This window comes from Balaenoptera acutorostrata, chromosome 5, assembly GCF_949987535.1.
Source record: "Balaenoptera acutorostrata chromosome 5, mBalAcu1.1, whole genome shotgun sequence".
NCBI classification, from domain to species: Eukaryota; Metazoa; Chordata; class Mammalia; order Artiodactyla; family Balaenopteridae; genus Balaenoptera; species Balaenoptera acutorostrata.
In genome coordinates this window covers 41,268,119-41,288,578 of record NC_080068.1, presented here as the reverse complement: position 1 = coordinate 41,288,578, position 20,460 = coordinate 41,268,119, and the positions used below count along the sequence as shown (strand labels likewise).

The following is a 20,460-nucleotide window of genomic DNA, read 5'->3' as shown; positions in this document are numbered from 1 at the left end:
TTGACTGAGTTTGGTGTTTATTCATATTGACTCACTGCTGGTTAATGCATTGAAAAATAAGCCTGTGCTTATTAAATAATCAAAATATCTAGGGGCACCCATCTAAACTAAGATCCTTATATTTTATAGCCAAAATGTTTATGTGAATTCATTACTTTATATGGGAGACTAGACACTATATACTTGTTGTCTTGACTCTCTTATAATTCATTGTTCCATATAATTTTTTATTAAAATAAACTATGGAACTAAAATGATTAATATATCCCAAATGGTTCAGTTGATCTGGCTGTTTTATATATATTGTACTCCTTGTCCAAGTTGTGTAAAAATCCTTCACTTTTTAAAAATCTTGCCTCGCGTTAGGAGCCAGTTACTCTAAAACCTCTGACCTCAGTTTTGATACTATCATCATCTGAAAGGCAGGTTTAATGCCAACCTCTAGGTAGGGCGGTGTATATCCAGGTTTGTCTATAAGAGTCCTGGTTTTTATCTGCTATCCCACTGTAATTAATGAGTGCCTCCTTTTATTCTCAAAGAGTCAAGTTTTGGATAGTGAAATATATGGTTATCCTACCCACAGTGGATGTAAAATATGCTAGAAAAGGAATTTTCCTACTCCAACTTTAAAGCAAATCTCAGCATTTTTTTTCCTGTTTGAGCTGTCTGCCCCTTTCTGTTTTCAATGTCTTAAGAGTTTTACCTCTTCCCTTCCTAGATTCATTGAAACTGATTTGTCTTTCAAACTCCATTCTACTCAAAACTCAATATTTGACTTGATTAAACTAGGATATCTGCCAAGTCCACTTTCATTTTCGTTTCAACTGACTATCCTGGTATAGAGTGTGAATAAATCTTTTAGGCTTAAAATGATTAGGTTATCAAGAGGAATTTGATGAAGGGTTTGTGCTTTGCAGGGAGAAAAACATATAGTTCCGTAGAAACAATGCAAATACAATTGTTTGTGTGTTGGGTCTCAAATCTGAACATGCTTATACCTAGAAAAACCTTAAAAGTTCTGCCTAAGGAATCTTTTAAGATCCTGCCAAATTGTATTCCAATCTCTTCAAGCCTAATCACCCAAATTTAAAAATCTACAATCTCCTAAAAGGGGCAGAAAATTTAGTGTAAAGAATATGGGCTTTTAAGCATTTTCAGAACTCTAATGAAAAACTGATGAACTCATAAAAGTGCTAACAAAAGATCAAGATAAAAAAAATTAATTACATGGGACTGAGTGAACTGATGAGGATGAGTATAATTTTTGTGACTTTCTGTTTGAATTAAAAAAAAAAAAAAATCCCACAAGGACTCAGAGGCAAAGAATATACAAATCAATTTTCACTGCAAAGTAAAGGAGCTGTTACAGTGGAGGATTACTGAACTGAATGTCAATATTATGACACAGTATGAGTGTATTTCATGTTTGGTAATTGCAATCATTGTTGCTTTTGTTGTGGTCATCCATTTACAATGCTTGGTGTCAGTCTATTTATCTCTTGTAAAAATAAAATACAGTGTGTGTGTGAAAAAAAAAAAAGAAGTACAAAGTATGCATTTAAGGCTAAAAAAAAACTATGAAAATATATAACACTTTCTATTTAAAAAAAAAAAAATAAAAGAATATGGGCTTTGTGGCCACATGGACATGAGTTCAAATTCCGCTATCACTCTTTCAAGCTGCATGCCTCAGCTTCCTATTCTATAAATGGAGAGAACTTATGAAAAATGTCTTTTATGTAATGAGGATTTACTGCATTTTCATGCAATTCTAATACTGTATACATTTTTCTGTAATGATTTTATGGAAATTTTGGAAGTAAGTTTGCCTTTCCTACATCTTCCTACCTATGGAACAATTTAAACATCTTTTGAGGCCATCTCTGTCTTTCTGTCCCTACTGCCTAATTCCAGACCATCACAATGTCTTAACTGGATAAAGAAAGATCCTCTTAAGTAGTCCTTTATATCACTTGTTCCTAAATTCTTTCTCCACTTAACATTCTAAAAACAAAATATCCCGTGTTTAAAATCCTTCAGTAGCTACCCATTGCCTTCAGGATAAAACCCCAATTCCTGACTCTGGCTTTTGCCTATATTTCTTCCTGCATATTTTATCTATTAGTCTGTCGTTCATTCTACATGCCAGCTCTGTAGAACTACTTGAAGTGGCCCAAGCATGTCCTGTCTCCTGCCTGGAACGTTAGTCCTTTTCCTTTCCTTCAGCATTCAAAATGTGCTTTGGTTTCATCTCCTCAAGGAAGCCTTCTTTGGTCACTTCCCTTCTTGATTCCATGCTACTCTAATGTGCTCTCCTATAATTTTATGCTGATTTCCCCAAGTGTGTAGACTTCTTCCACCTCCAAAAGGTAAGTCTCACCCCATGCTGGATTTCGTATTTTTCTTTATACTCAAACATTGCACATTATATGAACTCAATAAATATGGGCTTCAATAAATTGAAGGAAGGAAACAAGGGAAGAGAGGAAGAAAGGAGGGGATGAAAGAAGAAACTTTCACCTTATATTCCTAGGGAATTTTGTATTCTGGATAAAGAAATATTATTATCCCATGATACAGCAAGGAATAATTATACAGCTCTCATGACCAAGCACAAAGCCCTGTCTATAGAAGGCAATCAAAAACTATTTGCAGCTTTGATTTATTGACTAAATAAATGACACCTATGTATTTAGATTAATATTTAGTCAGTACCATAAGAAAAGGGCACTTTTTTCCAAAACAATTTAAAGTGATGTTATTTGCCACTGAGTGGTAACAGTGTTCAAGCAAGAAATTTCCTCTACCTGGGTGTCCTAGGGGGGCAGATGCTGTGGTGCCTGGGAAAAATCATTCTCTTGCAAACAGAGGATCGCCCTCTCTTTGCCTGCCATCACAAAACACCTTTCTGATGTGACTGGACCCAGAGTGTGTTGAGCCAGTCACATGACCCACAATACATCTGAGTCCCAGGACCCAGAAAGGCTGACTCACTAAAACAGGTAATTAGGAAGCAGTAGGACATAAGACAGGAGAGGAAATCTAAATTACAGCTCACTGGAGAGCTCTGAATCAGTGTTGAGGAGAACTGAGATGGGAGATGAAATTATCTGTGAGCTCACCTCTCTAAAATTATTTAGTCTTCCCCCTTTTCATTTAAAAAACATATGTTGTAAATGCAAGGATTTAGCTTCTGCTCCTGAAGAGCTGGCAGCTGAGAGCAGTTTCCTGAAACCACCTGAAAAGGATAGAATTAGGATATCTGCTATTTTAATAAGTGCAATTACTGTAGAGTTCAGGAAACAAAGGAGATATCTGGAAGCTCTTAGGACCTTCCAGCAAAAAAAAAAAAACCCATATCTAGTTAGGTGCATATATCCATGAAAGATATTCTGGCAAGTCAAGGAGATATTCTGGCCTTTGTGTTAAGAAAATTCAAGGGTTTAGAGGCCCCTTGTGTAGATACAACTACATGCCTAGAGCCCAACAGGGGCTCTTTCTTTATTTCCGGGGTGCCTAGCTACTGAGCCACAAGGAGATTTGCAGGGTTCTGTCAGTTGTAAAGGTGGATTAGTCTTTGCCCTCATGCTTATGGACTTGGGTTAGATGATTGTTGACTGAAGAGTAGTAACCCAGGCAGGACTATAAATAATACATTCAAGAAATATTTATCAAAGACCTATTTTATAGTCAATACTGTTCTGAACACTGAGAAAAATGAGGTTTAAAAAGCCTAAATCTAATGTTTCTGATCTTATTTATAACTTCTGATACATCTCTGATGGTATAAAACTTATTCTAGAGGACATACAGTAAACATATTTAAACTAACTAATGAAATGAATGAATAAGTAAAAAAGAACCAAAGACAATTTTGGATAGTGGTAAGTGCTATGAAGAAAAACCAAAATAGGGAAATGAGGTAGAGAGAGTAAGTGTATGTGGTGGGGAGGATGGTGAGCCAGAGTGGTCAGGAAATTCTTTTTCTGGGGAGGAAGCATTTGAGATGAGCTTTGAGTGCTGAGAAGGGGGGTGGTTCTGTGAAGATATGAGGGAGGAACATTCTAGACAGATGGAACAGCAGGTCAGGAAAGCAGCAGGAAAGATAAACAGGGGCGAAATGATGAAGACCCTAGGAGGCTATGGTTAGGCATTTGGATTTATGAGAAGGGCAGCGGGAAACTTATAGGGATGAAACAGGGAATGATGGGAAACTCTTGGACACTATGAACCAGGGGATAATGGGAAACCACGGAAAGGATGAAGGAGAGTAATGATGGGAAACCACTGGATGATATGTAGCAGGGAATGATGGAAACCAGCAGAGGAGAGGAAGAGGGGAATAATTACTCTGGCTGCTGCTAAGAGACTGGATTGTGAGAGGAAATGGGCAACCAAGTAAGCATGTGCTGGAATTGGTTTAAGAGAGTTGATGCTTGAGATTTTTTATGGACATCAGTCCCCTGGGACTGTTAAAAACTTCCATGTATGAAAACTTCTCCCAAGCATAGAATAATCTAATAGCTGTTCATGCATTCACTTCCCTTCACTGCTATCACAAAACTGCTCTCTGGGATTCTTTAGTACAAGCCTTCTTCTTACATTACTGTAAACCTGAAAAAGAGGAGGAGATCAAGAGTTAGAGAATTCTGACTGCCTTGTCTGTGTTAATACAGTCTGCCCTGGAGTTCACCTCTGCTGTAAGTACTTCTCCCATCAGTGGAATTCAACTCCACAGATTCTGTCTTCATAACACAGTAACTCTTCCCCTCTAAACTACCTTAGTATTCTGAAATTTAGAGCATGCTCAGAGTAGGGCAACCTGGAGTATGTCCAAGGGTCCTAAATATAACGGGACAAAAATTTTTAAATGGTTGTATGTCACTGTGCTATTTTATTTTATTTTAAATATTTTATTTTATTTTACTGTATTTTATTTTTTGGCAGCGTTGGGTCTTCGTTGCTGCACTCAGGCTTTTTCTAGCTGTGGCAAGTGGGGGCTACTCTTGGTTGCAGTGCACGGGCTTCTCATTGCAGTGGCTTCTCTTGTTGCGGAGCACGGGCTCTAGAGCACAGGCTCAGTAGTTGTGGCGCACGGGGTTAGTTGCTCCGTGGCATGTGGGATCTTCCCGGACCAGGGCTCGAACCCGTGTCCCCTGCATTGGCAGGCGGATTCTTAACCACTGCGCCATTGGGAAAGTCCCACTGTGCTATTTTAGATCGTGCTGAATTTCACATATTGACAGCACTTGCTTCCCTCCCAATTCGTAGAAAGGAACCATGTCATGAATTACAAAGTAAGTTTGAGGGCCAATTTCCTGTTGCTTGCACTGGTCACCAAAATTACTGGTTCTTTCTTTGCTTAATCTATTTTGAGAGACTTTGGTTCCTGAAGTCAATACCTATAATCTATTGTCTGTGGCTCAGCCCACTTCTGTTCTAAACAACCTGCTGGTACGTGACTTCTCTCTACACCTTTTTTCCTGAGTCCGCTCAACAACCATGAATCCATCTAAATCTCTGTGTGTCTCCTCACAGCCTACTTCTCTTTCAAAGTTTTACTCACACTTCCTTCCGGCCTCTTCTAACAGACAACAGGCAAAATGTTCAAATCAAAAAAGAAATAAAAGGAAAATATGGAAAACTTTTAGTAAGCCCAAGAAATACATATCAGTGTGTCAAAATCTTGTCATATTTGACATATTAGTGTTACGTATAAGTGTAGATTAGATGGTAATGTCTGTGGGATTTCCCTTTGCATAGACAACAATCAGACAATTCAGAATAAAAGAATAGGATCGTGCCATTGTGTCAAGAAGCACTGTGGTTTTACAAGATTTCTCTCTCAGCATTTACGTGTTCTGAATATCAATTGCTTATTCGTCAGGGTTGTAAAAATGATACGGTATGCATTAATTACTCAACATTTTGGAAAACATGTTTCAAAAAATCTAATCCAATTTTCATTTTAAAAAGTATACTTTTATAATTATTTGGTCACATATAATAAATAATAGTCAAGAATAAACTTGTACGTGTGGTAAAAATTTTTCTGACAAATTGGAAGTGGAGATTTTTGGTAATAGTAATGTGTTTCCGGTTCGAGAGCCATGTAACAATACCACTGATACTGGGTAGAAATACTGAACACCTGTCACAGGTCCGTCCCTTTCAGAAGTAGTTCTCTGTAAGCACTAAGGGATGTTCACATCCCCTGAAAAATGGCAACTCCCGAGTCATAAAAATACTCTGGAAAATCATCAGTGGAAAGATTATTTCCTAAGTATAAAAGAAATTAGGCATTATAGAGAGACTTTCACTCTTAAGGATTTTAAAGTGGAGGGAATTTTTTTTTTCTGAGAACAGATGGTTCTCACATTGTAATTGTGTTACTCCTCCTGCCAACTCATCTGGGTATGATACAAGGATACAGAGGAAAAAGGTAAACCATTTCCCCTCAGGTACGCTAGCGTAGTAGAAAAAGCATTGAATTGGGAATTGTGAAACCTGCTAACTATTCTTAGCTGGCACGAATGAGCTATGTGAGTGACCTTGCACAAATCATGTTTTCTCTCGGCATCAGTTTCATTATTTATAAAATGAGGGCATTGGGTTAAACTATATTTAAGATCCTGTTGTGCTTTCTACGGTTCTCATTTTTAATTCTCCTTTTTTTAAAAAAATTTTTTGTCTTTTTTCTAAATGCTCAAATACTACATTATTTAAGGTATATTTCCTGGCAGTTTTTTTTTTTTTTTTCCTTCCCTCTCTGTCTCCTTCTTCAATATATGGGATAGGAGGATACTGACTAAGTCTGAGGGGAAGGAGGAGGAATAAAATTAGCTACAGGAAGGGTTTATATCCCCCTCTACAAGAAAACTTAAATACAGCTACCACCGCTTTGAAAGGAATGGTTTATGTCCAAGCAGCATTTTCCAGACAAGCTCTGTACTTTTTTTGCCAACAGAATTAACTTTAAACTGAAGTCAGTAGACAGTTAAACAAGAGTCGGCACTGGAAACAGCTGTGAGTAGACAAGACCAGTTACTTATAAGGTACTGTTTTTTACTCACTGAAATCTCCTTCAGGGTTCATGTGTTTCGGGCACAAGTATTCTGTCGTCATTTGACCTTTTTCTCCCACTTTGCCTCTATTCTGAGAGAAAACACACTCTAAAATATCTCAGCTCTTTAGCTCTTTAGTATTGTTTTGTAGCTGTTGGTGGTTGAAGCTGCTAAGATTTTGTTTTGTTTTGTTTTGTTTTCAGGAACCTAATAATTGTTGTTGTTATTTTATTTTGAAGCTTAGTTTAACTTTGTCCTTTGTTTCCTCTTGTCATGGGTGGTTTTTATGTTTTATTGTTCATATTGAATAAAGCGGGATATGCTTTAATATTACAGAATGTACAGAATGCTCTTGACCTGGGGGGAGGGGGGGAGATTGGTTAACGCATCATCAGCTTCAAGTATAAAACCTATATAGCCAATCAGATAAGAGGACCAGCACAGGGCAGCTCCAGGCACTTTAACTGGCTCAGTCGAGGCTCCCTGACCTCATCACAGCTTGGTGGGTCTGACCTGGAAAACACAAGTTTTTGAATTGGGGTTTTATCTTTAGTTTGCTTCTATGCTTGTTAATTTTAACCCTTCCTTCCCTTTACCCCCATTTATCTTTAAAAATTCTGGTAAGCCTGCTTTTTCTTTAAAATGAAGTTTATCTTGTTAAGCTCATCCACCTTAAAGGGACAACATTTCTAAGAGTGATGTTTGCCATAATATTTTAAATCACTGAGCTATGGAGGGGCTTTCAGAGCAGAAGAAGAGGAATAGCCCACGTGGCAGTGGAGTGGACAGAAAAGACCCCATGTACCACTGTCATCTGAGATGTCACTCTTTCCCCAGAGGCCTGGTTAACTAATATATAGTATTTGCTGCTGGTCAATAAACAGGTAATAGAGGCAACTTAGGAGTTCTCTATCTGTGGACTTTCCAGAAAGAAATCTTACAAGTCTACCACTGAAAACTCCAAAAGTTTTAAAAAGAATTTAGCCATTTTTGGAGAGTCATCTTTCTGAAATCCACTATATATTTTGCTATCTCTCTGGAGGGGACTAAATTCAATTTAATGTTTTCTGAATTGCTCAGTATTCTTGTCATGAATACACATCATAGAATTATTCTATAATGTAATAATACTTGGGGGCTCTATTCTGTGGTGTGTAAGGCTATTTCTTCTTATATCAACAGGTCACATAATTACTATGCTTTTAAAAATTGTTGTATTATTCTTATAGGACATTTTGTGTGTGTGTGTCCACCATCCATATGGAAATGGGATTTCTTTACCTACTGATGTGGACGGTTTGCACTCTCTAACAACTCTCTTCAGCCTCAACCATCCCTTTGTAATTATTATTTCATTTGTGCTGTGCACAAGGAAACCAGAAAACAAACAAATTTATAAAAAATTATGGAAGGAATGAGAGACAATAACTTTATCTGAAGACCCCAAGAGAATCTTTTATGAGGAAAGTGTAGAACCAAAGTGCATAGACACAGTGACGTCTATTTTAGGTGCTTAGGAGACTTTTGGTTTATGTCCAAATTCTTGGTTGTGTTCTGTAGTAGAAGTTGTCATGGAAGTGGCTCTGGGATAACTACCTCATTCCTGCATCAGATACAGAAAGTGCTGTTTGTTCTGCTTTTTATACAGTTACTGGAGGCATGTGTCAAGGAGTCAGTGACTAGCCAAATCCCAAGGGGTCTGTAATATTAATTAATATTAATCAAGTACTATGTATTCTATTTTAGTCCCATTCACACATATGCTATTCACATGCATGTATGGCTGGGAAATAGCATAATACTGCTTTGTAGGAAAGAGAGAAAAGGAAAAAAAATCATTATCATCTAGTCTATGCAATTCTTCTGTGTGGTGATGATACTTTAGGGAAAAAAGAGGAATGCAAGGCTAATTGTCTCAATGATATCTTGGTTTCTTTAACTGCATCTTCTCTTGCAGCTTTTTTTAAGCTGAAAATACTGTAAAGCATTGAATTTAGTAGCTAAATATATGTTTTCTTATCTTCCAATATTTTTTATGTTGTGCATTTCAGAGCAAAATGAATCACTGGTTTCTCAATGATCTTGATAATTAATCCTATTCTACACAAGAAAAATATTAAAACTGGATATATTAGACAGATACGTGAAGCTATAAGCTGAGTCCGGGGCAATTCTACATTCCAACTTTAATTAGAATCCACTGCTAATTACTTGATCATAGAGCTTTATATAGAATTACATTGTGAGGCCTTTTGTATTGGAGGCCCTTTTTAAACTTAAGCTTTTTTTTTTTTTTTTTTTTTAATTAATTATTTATTTATTTTTGGCTGTGTTCGGTCTCCGTTTCTGTGCTAGGGCTTTCTCTAGTTGCGGTAAGCGGGGGCCACTCTTCATCGCGGTGCGCGGGCCTCTCACTGTCGCGGCCTCTCTTGTTGCGGAGCACAGGCTCCAGACGCGCAGGCTCAGTAGCTGTGGCTCACGGGCCTAGTTGCCCCGCGGCATGTGGGATCCTCCCAGACCAGGGCTCGAACCTGTGTCCCCTGCATTGGCAGGCAGATTCTCAACCACTGCGCCACCAAGGAAGCCCTTAAGCTATTTTTTTAAATACAGGTTTCTCCTAGTCACTGTAGAAATTGTTCTAGGTGTTAAAGCATCTTGTGGTGTGTATGACAAAGTCTTTCTGTTTGAAACAATGAATTAAGGACTGCCTTTTGTCTGCAACAGTGAATTTAGGGTCTACATAAATTTAGAAACATTGTCTAAAAGATAGAGATTTTGCTTATTTCCCCCCCTACTTCTTTCAGTTAAATAGCATGAGTTGTGTTAAAATAAAATGGTATTCTAATTGAAACATAACTCTTTAAATTTGAAAGTATAGTATTGTTATTTTAAGTCAATGTGGTAAAGGTTTCCTTTACTTAACTATTTCAGGTTAATCAGAATTTAATTTTCACATTCATACCTAATTAGGAAATTTGATATATGATGCATATTTTACATGAGAACTATATTACCACAACATCTAAACTTAAAATCCCTGAAAACTCAATGCCATTAGGAATACACACTTGGGAAGACTTCTATTTAGAAAATGCTTTTTCAAACTAGTAAAGGAAGAAAAAGCTAAAATAAATTAACACATGACAGTGTTCACTGATAATGCCTTGTAAGGACCCTTTTTAACATAACCTCGTGAGGATTCTCCAGAAGTCTCAGAAGCTAGCCCCTCATGAACTAGATCAGTGAGCAAGATGTATGTGTTCCAAGGGGCTGTCAAGCTTAATGCGGTAGGTTGTGAACTGGGGAGAGAAGCTGTTGATATTTCCTAAATTGTTGAACAGAGAGATAATTGATTTGTTCTCATAAAAATCTGCATTTAGTTTATTTTCAATTACAACCTCTCAGGAAAGAAGAGATGCTCAAACTGACCGAACTACATCCTTATATATTGGCCTTTGTTTAATGTACTGAACTGGTACTTCTAGACAATTTAAAAGGTGATGTGGTCAAAGACTAAGGTTCTTTTGGTACATCTTAGTCATGCAATAAGTGTTTGTTGAATGAACATAACTTAAAACGGTATTAACAAATAAGATGATACTAAAACCATATGTTTTACTTCATATTTTATTATTGGAGTATTTGTTATTTAGTTTACTGCTGGGTCATGCTAAAACATGAAAACTTCATTAGATAATGCCATTTAACAAATTATGAAATTGCGGTTAGCACACAGTAATTTGGAACTGTACATTTCTATGAAGGAAAAGCATCAGGTGCCTATTGTCAATAATAATTTAAAAAGCAGAGTTGGAGGACATGGAGGTGTCAGCCATTTTCCTTTACCCCTTTTTTGTTTGGTTTATTTTGCTGAAGGTACTGTGGGATTTATAATACATTTGCTACAAGCAGATGTTGCTAGCATTTGATTGTATTGATATTATATATATTTTTTTGTGGGGGAAACAGCAGGAAATTAGAATAAATAAATGTGGCTGAGTCCAAGACAATTTTACAAACCAAATATTATTTTGGTGATCTTAAAATTAAAAAAAAAAAAACTTTAAAGATTATATAAGTTAGAAAGATCTAGGCAAACACTGACATCTTTCCAAACTAACAAAAAATAATAGTAATTCTAAGGAGCAATTTTCATGTTTCTGTAGCTTCTATCTCCAACCTGATTGCCTTTGAATACGTTTAATATCAAGCGTGTCTTCTGTGGTCCTTCTCTGCAACATGGTGCTAGTTCAGCAGGGAAGACGGCACTTATAGGTCCTCCTTCTCCACACATGAAAACATTATAAGTAGAATTGAATACGATGGAAATGAAAACAACCTTCCTGTAAACCTCAAATGTAAAATGCCTTTCCCAACTCACAAGGGAGTTAGCAATGATAATGATTATAAAGAGAGTGACAAAATAAATTATTGTCACCAATTCCACTCTCTAGAAGATTAATTCCTATCGTGAGACTTCTTTCTGTATTTGTGTACATAATATGGTACCAACATTTTGTTTCATCTTATTTTTACAAAATTGGCTTAACACTGCACATTTGAATTCCACCTATTTCATGTAACATTTTATTGGCAACTTTTTCTATATCATTCTGAACACTTTGGAAAACAGATAATTGACAAGTGTATAATATTCTATACTATGATTATACCGTACATAATAGACTATGCCCCCCATCTTTGGGAACCCATGTTGTTTCAATGTGTTCTTTGATAAACAAAATAAGGATAAGCATTCATTTACATATGATTTTTTGTTCATTTGATTATTTTAGAGCTGTAATGACTTAGAAATAAGCAAGTCCAAATCTCTCTTTTTACAGAGTAGGAGAACTAAGTCCAGAAATACTACTCATCTAGAATCCAGGCTTCCAGCTTTCAGTCTAATTTCTATATTCATCCAGAAGAAGTAATGACTGGGCGATAAATTTATTCAGGGGCAAGAGGTGAAAGCATAATTTCCTTCTGTCTGAGTAAGAGGTCAACCATGTACCCTATTCTCTGAAAATCCTCAGGGAACAGAAGAGTTCTCATACTAAAGAAAGAACTCAAAATTCCATGCCAGAAGTCTTTATTACACAAGGGGTGATAAACATATAATAGTTATGGGAACATTTTTAAATAGCTGTCATTTCATTAATGAGTATTTGCTAAAGAATTTCCTGGGCCACTGGTGTTTATGGAACTTTTAAACAAAATATTTATGAAGATGAAACCAGGCCTTGCTTCATACATGATATCCTTTTACCTGCACCTTTGCTTTTCCTCAGGGCACAACCAATGTTCAAGCCTCTGCTACACTAAACAAATACACAGTCAGCTTTCTCAACCAGCTTTCTTCTTGGTGCCAAGAAAAATTTGCATTTTCTGCCTCTGCTTCCTCGCCTCCCTCTGACTCTATAACTCTTTGCAGTTTGGCACTTATTTCTATCACAATACTGAAAATATCTCTCAGAGGATGCTAATGATGGTGGAATTAATGGTTAAATCCAACACCTTCTTATCCTTGTGCCCACCTCTGCTTTTTCTACCATTTATACTATTTACTGTCTTCCTCTTCTTTTTTTTTTTTATAAACCACTTTATTGAGATAATATATCACACAATTCTCCCATTTAAAGTACACAATTCAATGGTTTTTAATATATTCACAGACTTGTGCAATTTCTGTCGTGAGATGTTAGGGATCTTGTACTGGCCTGTACTTCCATCTCTTTTTTCTTCACTCTCTTCAGAGGGCTTCTGTCTTTCTCCCACCTCCTTGTGTGTTTCTTTTATTTCCCCCCATTATACTTTCTTCCTCAGAAGATTGCATCCAGTCTCACTGCTTCAACTTAAAGCCCAATCTAGAGATCTGGTGAACAAGACCTCTTCTAATCCATACTTTATACAAGTTATAATAAAGGTCCCCTTCCTCTGGATGCACAATGCTTTGACTTGGCAGGGAACTGGGCTGTATCTCAGCCCCAACTTGACTGTACAACCTTCCTTACGTAGTTGCCCTGCTCGTCAGAGCCTCCTATACAATGCTGTCTCAGGTGTTCCAGTGCTTCAAACTCCTTATCTTACCCCAGCTCAAACCAGCCCTTCATCTTTATCTCCTTCCTCACTTCCTATACAGTCAGGTGATGGTGGTTATAGAATTAAAAAATATGTGTTTCCAGCATTTTTTTCTCTTCGTTCTCATGGCCACCATCTTGCTCAGAATTTAATTATCTCCCTAATCCTGTACCACTCCAATCCATCTTCCACACTGCTGGCAATTTAAAAGAGATATATATGTATATTCTCCCTCAATTTTTCAGTGAGCTCTTAGTAGAGGGTTAAGAGCAAGGGCTATGGAGTTGAATTTCAGGACTTGAGGCCCAGCCCTGGCACAATTTACAGGTATCATCCTATGCAAGTTATTTAATATTTCTGAGCTTTCGTTTTCTCACATAAAATAAGGGTTCCAAAAATGGCTAACGTGCATATGTTCTAGCTAGTGCTCGGTACACTTCCCGTGCATTCCTTCCTTCCTTCAGTACTCAAAAGAGCAAATTTTATTATATTGACACTAAACATTCTTAAAAAGTGAAATCCAACTAATCTTAAAGAAATTGGTTTATTCTTCATGAGTTCAATTTGGTTTTTTGAAGAAACCCACACTAAAGTTAAACCCAGATAATACCAATGATCTTAGCCCAATTGATGGTGATGGTAAAACAAAGGTAAGTGGGTGTTGCATTTCATTTTGAGACAAAGGCATCTCCTGTCCCATTATTTTCTTTTAAGAAAGGAGAGCAAGAAAAGTTAAACGAAGTGGTTTTTTTTTCTTTTTTAGTAACTACAAACTACATGATGCAAATGAACACTTTTCTTTTATATTTCTATGTGGTTTTCTTTATTTATTCTTTACGACTCAACCTTATAGTCACAAAGCAAACAAGTGGAGTAACCAGAAGTCTATCCTAGGTTTTTTGATAATAGGCTCCCTGCCTCATTTGCATACTGCTTCTCTTTCTTTGAAGTTAAGAATCCACGCAGTGACATGGTCAAATTTAAGCAGAAATACTCCAAAGTAATGATTAAGGGTTTTCAGATGTATGCCGTGAATATTATTTCACTATAGTTTTAACATCAAGCAATGGGTTAATTTAGTTTTTCCAAATTGATACACGCCTGTCACTTTGGATAGATAAGCTGACCATTTGCCCTTGTATCCAATATGGGTTTTTTAAAAGCTGTGCTAGTGTCTCCTTTAGTGCTTTCCCCCAGAGACTGCTAAGTTATTTCTGTCAGAGGACTTAGACTCTTTCTTAGCATCAAAGGGTTCTGTGGCTTATTTCATGTCCTTAATCAGCTCATTAATTACTTATAAATGGAAGTTGCCTAAATCATATAATAGGGAAGTTGGATGAGATCTTAAAGATCTTGTAATTGAGCACCCCCCATATGTCAAATGACCAAAACAGTCCAAAGTAGGCTGTGTGACTTATCCATGATCCTAAAGCAAATCTAGAGCATGTTTCCTCTATAAAAACATCTACCTTACAGTTATGTGGCAACTTCTTGTAATATTAATTGCGTTGAACAGTCTCAACATCACAGAGGATAAGCCTGAGTCTTCTCTCCTCTCCTCCCTCTATCTTTCTGTATCAGCAGGAATCGTTCACTCTAGTATGTATATCAGAGATCCATTTACAGGAACTGCTTTTTGGTAGAGAAAGCCTTCCAAACACTTGACTTTAAACTTCTTTAACTCCTGAAATGGGAATTAGGGACATACATACCAACTAGAATAATGAAATATTTATGAATTATCTCCAAAGTGCAACTCCCAATGCTCCACAGTGCTCTCTGCAGTAAAGCTCTGTGTCAGAGATATACTTGTACGTTTCAAAAAAAAATGTATGAACATTATGTTATGGCAGTTTTATTATATGAAAACCTGTATTGCTTATGAACACACACAGAGATTGGGGGAAATGCTTCGGGATAACTAACTTGATAAGAGTGAATGTTTCCCTCACTCCTGTCAGGTTTGTCCCCATCTCTGCCATATTCTCACGTGAACACCTGGAGTCAGCATCTCTGCAGCCTCCCCTTTGTGTTATTTGCCACACATAGGTGGTCTTTCAGCCTAGATCATAGTTCCTCGGTCTTGTCTTTCTAGGAATCACTACCTCTTCTGAGATGCTCTCCCTGATTCCATCCGTACCCTTTAATCCCACAGCACTCTGCTATGGCTTCCATAGCTTTGCACTTTAACTTCTTACTTACTGGTCTACTTCCCTAGCTCCGCTACACTCCGAGCTCCTGGAGGCCAGGGGCTTTGTCTTACAGGTTTTCTGACCAGTGTGCAGCACAGTGCCTGATAGGCAGATGCCAAATTTAGGGGCCCGGTATTACTCTAGTCTTGTTGTTACAAAGGTACATAAATCATGTGCAAGGTTTTCCCATATAATGATATGTTAAAGGATGGGCCAACCTGTCTCACTAGACATCTGGTTAGTCAACTGGAAAGTAAAAAGACACAGGCAAGAGAACATGAGCTTGCTTCTTTTTCCCTCTGGGTAAAATATCCCAGGTTTTTGCTCTCTATATATTTTATTTCATATTTACTCAGATTTCATGATAAAGCAGATGAGCTTTTTTTTTTTTTGCCACCTTCACTCATTTTGCCATTCAGGTTAGGGTTAGGGTTAGCTTTATTAAAATTTGTTTACTTTAGGGGCTTCCCTGGTGACACAGTGGTTAAGAATCTGCCTGCCAAAGCAGGGCACACGGGTTCGAGCCCTGGTCCGGGAAGATCCCACATGCCGCGGAGCAACTAGGCCCGTGAGCCACAACTACTGAGCCTGCGCGTCTGGAGCCTGTGCTCCGCAACGAGAGGCCGCGATAGTGAGAGGCCCACGCACCGCGATGAAGAGTGGCCCCCGCTTGCCACAACTAGAGAAAGCCCTCGCACAGAAACGAAGACCCAACACACCCCAAAATAAATAAATAAATTAATTAATTAATTTAAAAAAATTTGTTTATTTTAGCTTCTTCACCATTTGTGAGAGTTTTGGCAATCCCTTTATATGATAGAGGCTTAGACTCAGTGCTGACATACAAGAAGTATTTTGAAATATTCATTCATGGTCTATCCCCTTATATTCACTCAAATTCCACTTGTTTTTATTACAAATATTGCCTCAGGAAAGGGATAATTCAGAAAGAAACGTTTTGGATATTTTTGTTTGCAACAGCTTTTGAGTTTCAAAAAGCTAACTCCTTAAATCCTCAAGATCCAAAGTTTAAATTATAACAACAACAACAAAATAAAACAGATCCTTTATCCCATCCCCTAGATCAGATAATGACTCTCATGGTAGTGGGACCAAAGGGAAACCTCAGAGGGAAGCAAAGGGACATTAGATGCTTGGAGGATGGTGGGTTCCAAGTAAGGGCTCCATGTTCTGCCACCCTCTCTCCCACTCCCTGAGCCGGATACATGGGAGACAGACCTGAAAACCTGGATCAGACTGGGGGAACGTAAGAGCAGAGGAATCTGTGAATCACTTCCTGTATGAAGTGCGTGGAGGTTATAAAACGAATCATTTTTTACTGCTGCTCTGTGTGGTGCCTGGCCATTAGACATGAGTATCTAGGCAGACATATCCAAAACAGCCTCCCAGCTTATCCCCATGCCCTCAATGCAGCCAAGAGGGGAAGAGAAGCAGCAACGTGAGAGTCAAACCTGCAGAAGTCAGGAGCCAGGACAAAGAGGACTTAGTCCCTGGGCCTGTGGACTGAAGTCCAGGAACAGACAAGGAAGGTGGAAATCAGCATCTCAGAGGTGCCCGTGTGTGCAGAGGATGACGACCACGGACCACTTTGCCACTCTCCCCCGTCCCAGACATGGAACCCTAGATGTTCGCAACATCAGATGGCTCCCGAGAAAGTGAGGGCCCTGGATTAACCAAGATTAAGCTTCAGTCACTTGATAGTATAAAAGAATAAGAAGTTACACTTTATACACCTGACTTTGTAAACCAACATCCATTACTTCCTTCTACAGAGATCATTTTTTTTAAACTTAAAGCAATTATTTTTTGTCTGTGTTGCTATAGGAAATGCTAGTGTGGAAATAATGGTTTGTAATCTTATTAAAGTATTCTTGTTTTTCTTTGAAGTGGGAGACATATCAAGGCCAGAAAGACAAAGTGTAGGATTTGACCTGTGTCGATCTTGAGCGTCGAAGTGAGAGGATTAGGGAATGAAAAGAATAATCTTATAGGAGAATCTCTGCATGAGACAGCTTAATAGAACTTCATAATTTAGTTTCCATTTCATCCAAATTCTGATCTCTAAGGACCAGAAACATCTGTTATCTTTCTATTCCTCACTGATGTTCTCTTAAGTGACACGGAGCAAATGCTGAAATTTTGGTAATTTGCTCAGGATTGTTGCCTGTCTAAAAGTGCCTTATAAACTGAGCCCATACTGGTAAATGAGTGATCCTTACCCAAGTTCTTAAAGCACAGCTAAGCTGCCCAAAAAAGTAATATCTGCTCCAAGTCTAAGGGCTCCATACAGAAAGGAAAAAAAAATCACTTAACTGACTTTCTGAGGAGTTTACAGTTTACTCAAAGAATAAATACTGAGTTTGCACTTGCAAGAACTTCCCCTATGAAGATCTAAGTCCTGAGGAGTTCTTAACTTAATGACGGGAGAATTTTCCAACTCACAGCCTGTTTAGGTTTTCACTGGTCCTCTGGGACATCTACGGAATTTCTTGGCCAAAACTTGGTAACCGCCTATGTATGGCCCAGTTTCCTACTGCTTAGCGTGTAGACAGAGAGGGGGTAATATGCAGAAGTAGACTTGTGTGCATGGCTGGGACCAGAGATTGTCACTCCACGTAAGTGCAGATGCAGGCTCTGAACAAAAATCTTTTCTGCAAGGCCAGACATGGCATCTGCCAGGTTTAACAACATTGGGGTATAATTTGGGGAAGCAGTCAGCATCACGGATACAAGGATGTGGCAAATGAGGTCCAGTCCATCAGAGAGAGCAAGATAGCAGGCAGTCAAAGAACAGGTATACTAAACAGGTCAAGCAGGCTTTCGTTTTCAGGGAAATCAGTCAGCAGATTGGCTGCAGTTCATGGATAGGACTCTTCTTAAGAGTGAAATGGAAAGCAAGATGCAGGCTCATTGAGCACCTGAGTACTAGACACTAGATAGGAATTAACACACCAAAAAAAGCAAGAACTCAGGTTGCAATAGGAGATCCCAAATCTGCGGGGCAGGGCTGAGCTATCAGTGAGTCAAATGGTAGTAGAGAGAAGTAAATTACAGGTATTGGTAATCCCAGAAAACCGGATACTCTGCAGGGCTATGCCTATTCCGGACTTCTGATATTCAGGACAGACTACCAGAAGGTCTTAGGGGATGGGGACATTAGTGCCAGCCGTTTCAACTGTTGCTGGAGATTACGATAGCCCCCTTCCTGAAATGCAATGTTAAGGAGTCTTCAAAATCCCCTTGAGAAGTCCTATTAAAGTGCTATCCGTATGATGCTTTCTCTTCCAAGACTACTAGATTCTTATATCCCCTTGCTTTAAGATCTAAGTAAGGGTGCTTCCTTGTCTGAGTTTCTGGCCTGTCTTCCAATGCCCTGATTTTAAATATTCCTTTCTCTTGTCTGCTTTCAATGACTCCCTGAGTGTTAGATTTTTGTAGCAGGTGCAAAAATAACCTGAAGAACTTAAAAAGCAGATTTCTGGTCCTATGCCCAGATTGTCTGCTTCAGTTACTCTGGTATAGGGCCCTGAAATATGTATTTTAACAAAAACCCCAGGTTTTAACCCCAGGTGATAATGATGCGGGTGGTCCATGGACCACACTTTGAAAAGCACTGCTTTAAATTACCGAAATATCTTGGGAATTTTGACCTGTCATTAGCTATATTACAGATCTCAGACTGCCTGTTGCTCCCCATGTAGCAGCACAAATCATTCCTTATCACAACATATATCTTGATTTTGGGTGATGAAGATGGTCCCCATAACAGTATCCTGGGCCAAAACATTGAGAGTTTTAGGATATAATTCAAAATTCAAGGTAGATTGCGTTTTGGCTGTCTTTAATTTTATTGTTATCTATAATTTAAAGGGCAATTTATTTTTACTGAAATTTAGATCTATTCTGGGATATGAAAATGGTTTCAATTTATACTTGAAATATAAGATTATATCTTTTACTCTTCCCAGAGTGAGATATCTCTCTTTCTAGTTTATTAGAGAACTGTTCTTTCAACTGCAAGCATAAAGACAGCTGCAGACTCTTGGTATAAATTAAAAAGGAGTATTTGGGATATTTTCAGTGTCTCTTTCAGAATTGGAAGCTGGGCCACAAGCAGTCATCACATATGGGAAATATTTACATTGCCTGAGTGGGCTCAAGTTTGATGTAGCATAAATGGTATTTTCAAGAGCTCCAGTTCCCCAGATTTTCCATGGCTGCAGTATATGTCTTGTCTCTACTGAGAAATATGCTAGTCTAGGGAGTAATGAATAAGCATTCTTCCAGGCACTGTAGTCATAGCCCTTTGTTTTTGGCCAAGTTTAGTGTGACTGTTTCACGTATGATTTTGTTCTTCATGAGCTGGATTGGAAAAAATGAAAACCTGGTCTAAAAATAAATATACCAGGCATTTAACCACTAATCAGTAAACATTTGTTATAACTAGGGTCTGTAAGATCCAAATAGCAGGCTCGTGCCACCTACTAAGAGTCCAGTGCTGGTCAAAATTCTGTTCTGTGTTTACCTTTTCTAACCCAACAAGGAAGTAAGGAATCACAGAAAGGAAGGAATTGCATAAAATAATGTATAAAGCAAATTGTCAAAAAAAAAAAAAAGAAAGTAGATAGAATTGGAACTAAATGTTCATATTTTGGGAATTTATGCAGTCTTCTTAAAAATGCTTTGATAATGGCCTTACCAGAATTTTCAGTGTTTTAAATGCTGCTGCTGTAGCATATTCAGGTAAATCATAAAGGCATATTTGGGGGGTAAAGATAGGAGCCAATAATGTAAAATATTGCTTTCTTCCAAAAATGGTTAGGATTTGAGAGGTGACCCCAGAAAAGAAATTATAGGTGTTAAAATACTGTCACAAATTGTGTTTGCCAAATATTTTCAGCTCTCTGTTCTCTGGTCACAAAACAGAATTATACTTCTCCCCATTTTTGAAGTGAATCATGGCCATGTAACTTTGTTTGGCCAATGAAAAATGAGCAGAAGTGATGTGTCTCACTTCCAGGTAGAAGTTTTAGGTGCCACTGTCCAGATCACCATGTGCCCTTCCTACTGCTCTGGGATTGTGGGAGCACATATTAGGGTCC

General features: G+C 38.0%; 1 protein-coding gene across 3 annotated transcripts in view; it reads left to right on the top strand.

Annotated features, from left to right (window-relative positions):
• ARHGAP24 (Rho GTPase activating protein 24) overlaps positions 1-20,460 on the top strand; it is a 535,848-nt gene that overhangs the window by 306,673 nt on the left and 208,715 nt on the right. Inside the window, exon 1 of one of the 3 annotated variants that reach the window (XM_057547036.1) lies at positions 6,808-7,055. The exons of the other annotated variants lie outside the window; for them this stretch is intronic. The gene's annotated coding sequence lies outside the window, so the exon portion shown is untranslated. Of the gene's footprint in view, positions 1-6,807; positions 7,056-20,460 lie in introns of those variants that run through there. 3 annotated transcript variants of the gene reach the window in all.